Below are 11,515 nucleotides of genomic sequence, written 5' to 3'. Positions count from 1 at the left end.
CTATTCTTTCATTTAGAAGTTCTTTCTTTCTCCTCCTGAAGTATACCAATCCACTTTCTAACATTATCAGTCTTAGTTTCAGCACTATTCCTCTTCTTCCACCAGAGCTGGAACCCAATTTTACCTTCTAATATTTGTGACACAAAATTATATACACGTACATAATATATGAAGATTGCTTTGGTGTTTTAACTCGGAAAATGGAGATTATAACAGGTGGTAAACCGTTTCATAGATTTGATATTATAGGATAGTGTATAAGAAGAAAAAAGAGAAAAATTCATGAGAAGATAAAACATAACTTTGAAATATATTAAGCAAAATTTGATAGACTTGCTAGAAGAAATTTCAAAAGCCATAAATACAGTGGTAGATTTTTAAATGCACTTTTCTCAAATTAAATAAACTTGGGGAGGGGAGGGAAACGTAGTCAAAGACTTAAAAAATATAATTAGTAAGTTTATGATATGTATGTTAAAACTATATACATTCCTAAAAAGTTTTTTCTTTTTAATTTTTTTTTTTTTAATAGAGACAGGATCTCACTATGTTGACCAGGCTTGTCTCAAACTCGTGGCCTCAAGTAGTCCTCCTACCTTAGCCTTCCAAAGTGCTGGGATTACAGACATAAGCCACTGTACCCAGCCCCTAAAATTAAGCAATATAAAATATATACATCATTTGCAATCTCACATAGAACAATTGCCAAAACTGACCACATTTACAAGGAAAGTTTTAACCAATCTTGAAGAATTACTATCACATATACAATGCCTTTTGATATTAGTGAAATAAAATTAGAATTTCTCATAAAGTTAGCCAGAAAAAAAATCCTAAGATATTTGGAGTCTTTAAAAAAACAAACAAAAAATCATTCATAAGTACTTCTAAATCATTCATAAGTAAAATCATAAAGTATAAAATGTTTATGAATAAACAGTAAAAGCATTTAATATTATAAAAATATGTGGTATGGCCAGGCGTGGTGGCTCACGCCTGTAATCCCAGCACTTTGGGAGGCTGAGGCAGGCAGATCACGAGGTCAGGAGATCGAGACCATCCTGGCAAACATGGTGAAACCCCGTCTCTACTAAAAATACAAAAATTAGCTGGGTGTGGTGGCATGCGCCTGTAATCCCAGCTACTCAGGAGGTTGAGGCAGGAGAATCGCTTCAACCAGGGAGTTGGAGATTGCAGTGAGCTGAGATCACACCACTGTACTCCACCCTGGCAACAGAGCGAGACTCCTTCTCAAAAAACAAACAAACAAAACAAACAAACAAACAAAAATTGTGGCCAGGTGTGGTGGCTCATGCCTGTAATCCCAGCACTTTGGGAGGCCAAGGCAGGTAGATCACTTGAGGCCAGGAGTTCCAGACCAGCCTGGCCAACATGGCAAAACCCTGTCTCTACTAAAAATACAAAAATTGGCCAGGCGTGGTGGCACATGCCTGTAATCTTATCTACTCAGGAGGCTGAGGCAGAAGAATTGCTTGAACCCGGGAGGAGGAGGCTGCAGTAAGCCGAGATCACACCACTGCACTCCAGCCTGGGTGACAGAATGAGATGGGAAAAAAAAAAAAAAAAAAAAGAAGGCTCTAGATAAGATAATTTGAAAGTGAATAAACTCTGTTTTCAGTGCAAGATGATAATAAAAGGACAATAGAGAAAATCCCCCCAAATAAAAGGAAGGATATAAGTAGAAATTTACAAAAGAAGACAAATGAAAGAGCATTGGGAAGGGGCTTTGGGGATGTAGTGTTTAAAATCTATTTAAATTTCCTAATAAACACAGAAAGAACAATTAGGATAGTCCCCAAAAACACTGGACAACAATACAGCAACCAATAGTAAAACTCACTTAAGCCCAGGAGTTTAAGACCAGCCTGGGCGACATAGGGAGACCCCTCTCTACAAGAAATTTAAAAATTAGCTGGGTGTGGTGGCACACACCTGTAGTCCCAGCTACTGGGGAGGCTGAGGTGGGAGGATCACTTGAGTCCAGGCGTTAAAGGCTGCACTAAGCTGTGATTGCATCACTTCACTCTAGCCTGGATGACAGAGCAAGACCAAGACCCTGTCTCCAAAAAAAAAAAAAAAAAAAAAAAAAAAAAAAAAAAAAAAAAAAGAAGGGATTAAAAAATGATTAGGTGATTTAAGAGTAAGCAACAAATATGAAAGATAGGCACAGAAAATCCAATATACATGTATCTGGAGATCCTGAAGAAGAAAACCAAAATATTTGGAACACAGCAATAACAGGAACTATAATTAAAGGACGACAATCTTCTTATAATAATATTCTATAATTAAAGAATAATACACGAAATTGAAAAACTGAAATGAACATAGAATAAGATCATTGAAAGTAGAATAAGATCATTGACTAAAAAATACGCAAGAGAATGAAAAAAGAAAGTAGAATAAGATCATTGCCTGGTTGTTAAGCAGTAAGCTGAGTGCGGTGGCTCACACCTGTAATCCCAGCACTTTGGAAACGGAGGCGGGCAGACCACGAGATCACGAGTTTGAGACCACCCTGGCCAACATGGTGAAACCCTGTCTTTACTAAAAATACAAAAAAAATAGCTGGGCTTGGGGGTGGACACCTGTAATCCCAGCTACTCAGGAGGCTGAGGCAAGAGAATTGCTTGAACCTGGGAGTTGGAGGTTGCAGTGAGCCGAGATCATGCCATTGCACTCCAGTCCGGGCGATAGGGTGGGACTCCATCTCAAAAAAACAAAACATACAAACAAACAAACAAAAAAAGCAAAAAAAGAAAGAAACCAGGCAGTAAAAGAGTAAATAAAAGAGCAGGGCACCAAAGATGTTCAAAAGGTATAAGCACAAAGGCAACCACTAAAACAAAGATACAAACCTTTCTAAATATAGAAAGACAATTTTTTTAAAGAAAAGAATCCAGAAGAGAAAGCAACAGTAAATATAACACACCTAAGATAAACTAATATGAGAATTGAGACCAAAGACATGTTATATAATTAAATGTGAATGGGCTTAACTCACACAGCAAGACCCAATGCATGCTGTTTGAAAGAAATACCAGAAGAAAACAGTGACCCAGAAAGACTAAAGTAATGAGAGAAAACCTCGGTGACTTTGGGTTTGCCAACAACTTCTTAGATACGCCCCAAAAAGCAAAAATCAAAAAAAAAGTTTGATAAATTGGACTTCATTAAAATTAAAACTTCTGCTCTGTAAAAGACACTGTAAAGAGAATGAAAAGACAAGCAACAGACTGGGAAACAATATTTGCAAAGTTACTCATATCTGATAAAAGATTGGTATCCAGAATACACAAAAAAACTCTTAAAACTCCACAATAAGAAAATGAAAACCCATCTTTAAAAATGGGCAAAAGATCTGAACAGGCACCTCACCAAAGATAATATACAGGTGACAAAGAGAGGAAACAAGAGGTGCTGGAGAGGATATGGAGAAACAGGAACACTTTCACACTGTTGGTGGGACTGTAAACTAGTTCAACCATTGTGGAAGACAGTGTGGCGATTCCTCAAGGATCTAGAACTAGAAATACCATTTGACCCAGCCTTCCCATTACTGGGGATATACCCAAAGGATTATAAATCATGCTGCTATAAAGACACGTGCACATATATGTTTATTGCAGCACTATTCACAATAGCAAAGACTTGGAATCAACCCAAATGTCCATCAATGACAGACTGGATTAAGAAAATGTGGCACATATACACCATGGAATACTATGTAGCCATAAAAAAGGATGAGTTCATGTCCTTTGTAGGGACGTGGATGCAGCTGGAAACCATCATTCTCAGCAAACTATCGCAAGAACAGAAAACCAAACACCGCATGTTCTCACTCATAGGTGGTAATTGAACAATGAGAACACCTGGACACAGGAAGGGGAACATCACACACTGGGGTCTGTCATGGGGTCGAGGGGGGAGGGGGATAGCATAAGGAGATATATTTAAGGTAAATGACGAGTTAATGGGTGCAGCACACCAACATGGCACATGTATACATATGTAACAAACCTGCACATTGTGCACATGTACCCTAGAACTTAAAGTATAATAAAAAAAAAAAAAGAAAAGAAAAGAAAGAGAAAAAAAAGAGAAAGAAAAGACTCTCCATATCGTATGTCATCAGGGAACAGCAAATTAAAGCAACGAGATACCACAACACACCTATTAGAATTGCAAAAATCCAAAACACTAACAACGCCAAATGCTGGTGAAGACGTGGAGCAACGGCACTGTCATTCATGGCTGGTGACAGTGTAAAATCGTACGGCCATCTTGGAGGACAGTTTGGCAATTTCTTACAAAACTACACATACTCCTACCATATATCTAGCAATTGCACTTTTCGGTATTTACCCAAATAAGGTCCACATGAAAACCTGCACACGAATGTTTGCAGCAGCTTTATGTATAATTGCCCAAACTGGGAAGCAACTGGGATATTTTTCACTAGGTGAATGGATAAACTATGGTAGATCCAGACAATAGAGTATTACTCAGTGCTGAAATGAAACGAGCTATCAAGCCATGAAAAGGCATGGAGGAAACTTAAATGTGTATTGTTAAGTGAAAGAAGCCAATCTGAAAAGGTTACATACTGTTTGATTCCCACTAAATGACATTCTGGAAATGGCAAAACTACGGAGACAGTTAAAAGACGTAAGGGGCTAGGGAGAGGGAGGACTGAAAAAGGCAGAGCAGAGAGAATTTTTAGGGCAGTGAAACTACTCTGTGTGATACTATAATGGTAGAAATACGTCATTAAACATTTGTCCAAGCTCACAGAATGTACAACACAAAGAGTGGACACTAATGTAAATTACAGATTCTAGTTAATAATGATGTATCAATATTGGCTCATCAATTTTAAGAAACGAAGGACACCAATGCAAGATGTTAGTAATAGGGCAAAATGGGGAGGTTCTATGGGCTCTTTCTATACTGTTTGCCCATTTTTCTATGAACCTAAAACTGCTCTAAAAAATAAAGTCTGTTAACTCTTGCAAAAAATTTTTAAAAGCCATGGGCAAAAGTATACCAGAAAAATGGTCCTGTCCAAAAAAAAAAAAAAAACACAACATAAAAGCAGGAATTGTGACTCTGATATTAGATAAGGTAGAATTCAAGCCAAAACGTAGTCAAGATGCAGAACAATGAGAACTCTCCTCTGCTGCTGGTGGGAATGCAAATGGTACACCTACTTCAGACAATAGTCGTGGGCCAGGTGCAGTGGCTCATGCCTGTAATCCCGGCACTTTCAGAGGCTGAGATGGGAGGACTACTTGAGCTCAGGAGTTTGAGACCAGCCAGGGCAACACAGCAAGACCTTGTCGCTAATAAAATAAAATTAGCTGGGTGTGGTGGTGCGTGCCTCTAATAAAATAAAATTAGCTGGGTGTGGTGGTGCATGCCTCTAATAAAATAAAATTAGCTGGGTGTGGTGGTGCGTGCCTGCAGTCCCAGCTACTCAGGAGGCTGAGGTGGAAGGATCGCTTGAGTCCAGGAATTCGAGGTTGCAGAGAGCCATGATCGTGCCACACACACCACCCTAGGCAACAGAGTAAGAGTCTGTCTCAGAAAAGAAAAAGAAGGAAACTGTTGTGTCGTTTCTTATTTGCTGTAAACATATCATTGCCTTCTAACACAGTAATCCCATTCCTAGGTATTTAACCAAAATAAAAATATGTCCCCACATAGGTACATGAATGTCCACAGCAGTTTCATCTGAAATAGCTCTAAGTTGGAAATAACCCAAACGGCCATCAACAAGAGAATGGACAAATGGTGGCATAAGAATGCAAAGGAATACTCAGCAATAAAAAGGAATGAAGTTCGTATATATGCAACATTATGGATGAATCTGAAAGCACTAAGTCAAGTGAAAGAAAACTGACCCCAAAAAGCTATATACAGTATGGTTTCATTTCTATGACTATCTAGAATATGCAAAACTATAGGATCAGGAAATAGATTTGTGGCTGCCAATGGCTAAGATGGGGAGGGTAGAGCATGACTGCAAAGGTATGATGAAACTTTTTGGGGTGATGTAAATGTTCTATATCTTCATTACTACAGTGACAATGCAACTGTATGCATTGCCAAAGGTTCATCAAACTATATGCTTAAAAGGAGTAAATTTCATTGTATGTAATTACCTCAACTAATTTGCCTTTTACAAAAGAAACTAAAGAAATATATAATCATAATATATAAACCTTATCTGGATCTTGATTTACATAAACAAACAGAAAATGACATTTATATGACAATTGGTCATTTGAATACTGACTAGATATTTGATGCCATGAAGGAATGATTATCAATTTTTAGGGGTGCTAATTAGTATTGTGGTTATGGTTTTTTAAACAACTTTGAGATATAATTCATGCCATACAATTCACTCATTTAAAGTGTACAATTCAATGGTTTTTAGTATCTTCATATAGTTCTGCAAATATTACTGTAATCAATTTTAGAACATATTCAACACTCCACAAAAGAACTGCCACAGTCCTCGGAGGTTACCACCTTAGCCCTGTCTCCCAGCCCTAGGCAGGCACCAACTTACTTTCTGTCTCTATACATTTGCCTATTCTGGACATTTCATGTGAATGAAATCATACACGTGGTCCTTTGTGAGAGGTTTCTTGCACTTAGCATAATGTTTGCAAGGCTTATCTATGTTGTAGCACATAAAAGTACTTCATTCATTTTTATTGACAAGTAATATCCCATTATATACATGTACTACATTTTATTTATCCTTTCATTAGCTGTTGAACATTCGCATTGTTTGCACTTGGGGGCTATTACGAATAATGCTTCTATGAACATTCATGTGCTAGTTTTTGTGCGGACATTATGTTTTCGTTTCTCTTGGATGTAAAACTGGAAGTGCAATCTGCAGAACATGTTGGTAACACTATGTTTAACTGTTTGAAGAGCCACCAGGCTGTTTTCTAAAGTGCCTGCACCATTTGACATTTGTCCGCAATGTAAGAGTTCCCATTTCTCCACATCCCCACAAACACTTGTTATTATCTGTCTTTTTGATTACAGACATCTGAGCGGGTGAAGTGGTATCTTACTATTTGATTTCCATTTCCCTGATGGGGATGTGCTTACTGGCCATTTGGATATCTTCTTTGGAGAAATGACAATTCAGATCCTTTGCCCATTTAAAAAACTGGGTTGTATTTTTATTACCAAATTATATCAATAGTAGTTCTTTATATATCTAAAAACAAGTCCATAATAAGATATATGACTCACAAAATTTCTCTCCTATCCTATGAATTGTCTTCACTTTCTTGATGATGTCCTTAGAAGCACAAAAGATTTTAATTTTAATGTTGTCCAATTTATCTATTTTTTCTTTTGTCGCTTGTGCTTTTGAGAAACCATCGCCTAATCCAAGGTCATGGATTTTCCCTTATGTTTTCTTCTATAAGTTTTACAGTTTTAGCTCTTGTATTTAGGTGTTTGATCCATTCAGTTACAGTTTTGGATGTGGTTTGAGGTGGGGTCCACATTTATTTTTTTCATGTAGATATCTAGTTGTTTCAGTACCATTCTTTTTCCATTCAATTCTCTTGGTATCATTATCAAAAGTCAACTGACTGTAAATGGGAGGTTTCATTTCTGAACTCTCAATTCTATCGTATTGATGTATATTCCTATCCTATGTCAGTACCAGACTGTCTCAATTACTGCAGCTTTGTAGTAAGCTTAGTATTCAAATGACCAATTGTATAAATGTCAAGAACTGTGAGTCCTTCCACTTTTTCTGTTTCAAGACTGTTTTGTCTATTCTGGTGCTCCTGAATTTCCATTTACAATTTCCTATGAATTGCCATACGAAATTGTTAAAATAATTTATGAGTTCTAATAGGTTTTTTGTTACATTCCTTGGGTTTTCTATATAAAAGATCATGTCATCTGTAAATAGAAATAGTTTATCTTTCCCTTTCCAAAGTGGATGCCTTTTAGTTCATTTTCTTGCATTATTGCCCTGGCTGTGGTCATTTTTAAAAAGAGTCTTATCATTTAAAGGTACACACTGACACATTTATGGATGAAAGGATATGTCTGGAATAGTTTCAAAATAATTCAGGAGGGAAGAAAGGGGGTGATAAAGTCAATGAAACAAGAATGGCCATAAGCTGTAATACTGGAGCTGAGTAACGGATATATAAGGACTTAATCTCCATACTTTTATGTATGTCTAAATTATACTAATTTCTATATTTTATGTATATTTAAATGTTTCACTTATAAAAGTTTCAAAGATGTAAGTTCAAAACACAAAACAAATTCTGTGGAAATTGCCAAGCTTACATATAAACCTTCCCAATGATTAACTTAAACGTAGTCAAGTGCCTGCCGAAAGTTCCCACTACGCTTACCAACTTCATGTTTAAGTGATTCGGTATTATTTAAACAGAAAACTGATACACTGTTTCAATCTACACAGAGTGGAGAAGGGTTTTTTAGACACGCTTTTCATCAAGAAGAGTCATGGAAAACCTCTGAAGTCTTCTGTACATTCAGTATTTCCTTTCTCTCTCTCTCTCTTTCAGAGACAGAGTCTCACTGTGTCACCCAGGCTGGAGGGCAGTGGCATGATCATAGCTCACTGCAGCCTCTCCCCGCCAGGCTCAAGCAATCCTCCCACCTCAGCCTCCCGAGTAGCTGGGACTATAGGCATGCACCACCATGCCCTGCTATTTTATTATTATTATTATTTGTAGAGATGGGGTCTCACCATGTTGCCCAGGCTAGTCTCAAACTCCTGGGCTCGAGCAATCCACCTGCCTTGGCCTCCCAAAATGCTGGGATTTCAGGCATGAGCCACAACATCAGGCCCCTTCCTTTCTCTTAATATCACTTTCAAGCAAGCTGCAATATCATTGGTTTTGTAATATTACTCACTTGCCCTTTATCTACCTTTCTTGCTGATAATCAAACTCCGGGGTCCAATTTGCATTTCTAAAATGACATAACTGTTTTGGCGGTCATTTATGAATTAAAGATGGACCATTTCTGCTACCTACACAAAAATAATAAAGGAAAATCGAGATTAAAAAGGTGATTCTTAAAAGGACCAATAAGGCCGGGCGCGGTGGCTCACGTCTGTAATCCCAGCACTTTGGGAGGCCAAGGTGGGTGGATCACGAGATCAGGAAATCGGGACCATCCTGGCTAACGTGGTGAAACCCTGTCTTTACTAAAAATACAAAAAATTAGCGGGGCATGGTGGCACACACCTGTAGTCCCAGCTTCTCGGGAGGCTGAGGCAGAAGAATCACTTGAACCCGGGAGGCAGAGGTTGCAGTGTAGTCCCAGCTACTCGGGAGGCTGAGGCAGAAGAATCACTTGAACCCGGGAGGCAGAGGTTGCAGTGAGCCGAGATCGTGCACTGCACTCCAGCCTGGGAGCGAGACTTTGTCTCAAAGAAAAAAAAAAAACAATAAAATGGTCCAATACATGGCAAAACTGTCCAAGAAAGGAAGATAAAGTGTACAAATAAATTCTATTAGAGACATAAAATAGCTACAAACAGAGATTGAAATGGTAAGCAAAGATTCTAAACAAATGAATAGCAATAAATTTGAAAGCAAAGTGGTAAAAGCAAATATATATTACACAGATTCCTCTTGCCTGGTTTTGAATATTACAAAGTTTATACAGCATGTGTTCTTTTCTGTATGGCTACTTTCACACACTATAGTGAGATTCGTCCATATTGTTCTGTGTCAACACGTGGACACAGTGCACTCATTTCCACTGCCGTGTAGTATCCCACTATGTGAATACAGAGAAACACATGTATTCCTCTATACTAGTGATTGACATGCTTCTGGGTTGTTTCTAGTCTGGAGTGATTGGGAATAATGCTGTTGTAACCACTCCTATATAGGCCTTCTGGTGCTGGATGTATACCTAGGAGTCAAACTAGTGTGTCACAGGATACGTATCTATTCAACAGTATTGGATAATAGAAAACAGGTTTTCAAAGTGGTTATACCAGCCTGCATTCCTTCTAGTAGTGTATTAGAGTTTCTATTGCTTTACATTCTTACCACCCCTTGTTATCTTCAGTCTTTTTAATTTTAGGCATTCTGATTGGTTTGTAATTACATCTCCCTGTAATTTTAATTCACATTTCACTAATTTTTCATAAGTTTACTAGTCATTTGTATATCCTTTTTTGTGAAATATCCCCTTAGGTCTTTTCAACCTTTCTTTTTTATACTTTAGAAAATTTTAAACAACATTGTAATGATGTGCTTCTTAAAGACGTGGTAGAATTCCCATATGAAACCATCTGGGCCTGGTTCAAATTATAAATATTTATTTTTTTATAAAAGGAGTACAACACTGATAGAAAACACAACAGAAACTGTTAAATTATTTAGTAAAAATTAACTAAAGACTCCTGATTCTAATTTACGGGTGACACCATACAGTGCTAGGAATTCATTTTTGTGTATTGTGTTCTCAGCCATGATAATTTACTCCTGCGTAATTCTAGGCTATCCCTGGATTGCAGGAGCTGGAAACCAGGAAACCCTCCTCAAGGGTTCTGAATGATATTTACATTCTGAAAATCAGATGTGGACTGGAACTTGTGAAAAAGAGGAAGTCATTCGTCTTCCTCAAGCAGTGGTACCAAAAGTCCAGGTTTCAAAGATAAAAGTGGTTTTGGGGAAGGCTTCTATCCTATATTTCTATTAAGCACCATCCCCCACTAGGTACTGGGAGAGATTTGTGACATGGACACAAATTTCCTCCAGGTACTGATCTCTGGTGGCAACAGCAGTTTTTTGACTATTGATAAACCAAAAAATTAGTGGGGGTTTCTAAGACCCTTGCTTCCCTAGCCCTCCCAACAGTTTGGTGAGCACCTAATTTCCTGTAACAAATAAATTTCTGCTTGAAATCTAGAGTGGTTTCTGCTGTCCTCTGACCCCTGACTGCCACATGCTCCCTTAAAGGCAAGGATAATATGACAACTATTTAACAAGTTGTACAGCACAGGCACTGACGGTTCCAAGCGAATACCAGGCAGCATGCTATCCAAGTGTGTACTGGCTGGATTCTGCCTGCCTTAGATAGCATCTGGAAATATGGAAGAGTGTCTTAGGTTATAGAATCCCTGAGGATTGTCACTGCCACTTAGTGTTTGGGAACCAGGGAAGCAAGATGTTCTGCAAAGGATAGTTCCACACAATGAAAACTTTTCCTGCTCAAAATTTCAGTGGTATCCCCACTGAGATACACTTCTGTGGAGCAAACTCATGTATGAATATTGATAAAAGAATCTCATATAAAATAGTAACAATAGTCCCTGAAAGCATATTGAAATACTACATTGATACTGTGTGGGGTTTTTCCAAAATCCAAGGATGATACAATATAAGTGAATATATTAATATGATTCACTATGATAACAAGTCTAAGGAGAAAAGTCATAAAACTTTTT

This window comes from Mandrillus leucophaeus, unplaced genomic scaffold, assembly GCF_000951045.1.
Source record: "Mandrillus leucophaeus isolate KB7577 unplaced genomic scaffold, Mleu.le_1.0 Scaffold220, whole genome shotgun sequence".
Lineage (NCBI taxonomy): Eukaryota > Metazoa > Chordata > Mammalia > Primates > Cercopithecidae > Mandrillus > Mandrillus leucophaeus.
The sequence above is the reverse complement of the archived record's forward strand: the minus strand, read 5'-3'. Positions refer to the sequence as shown.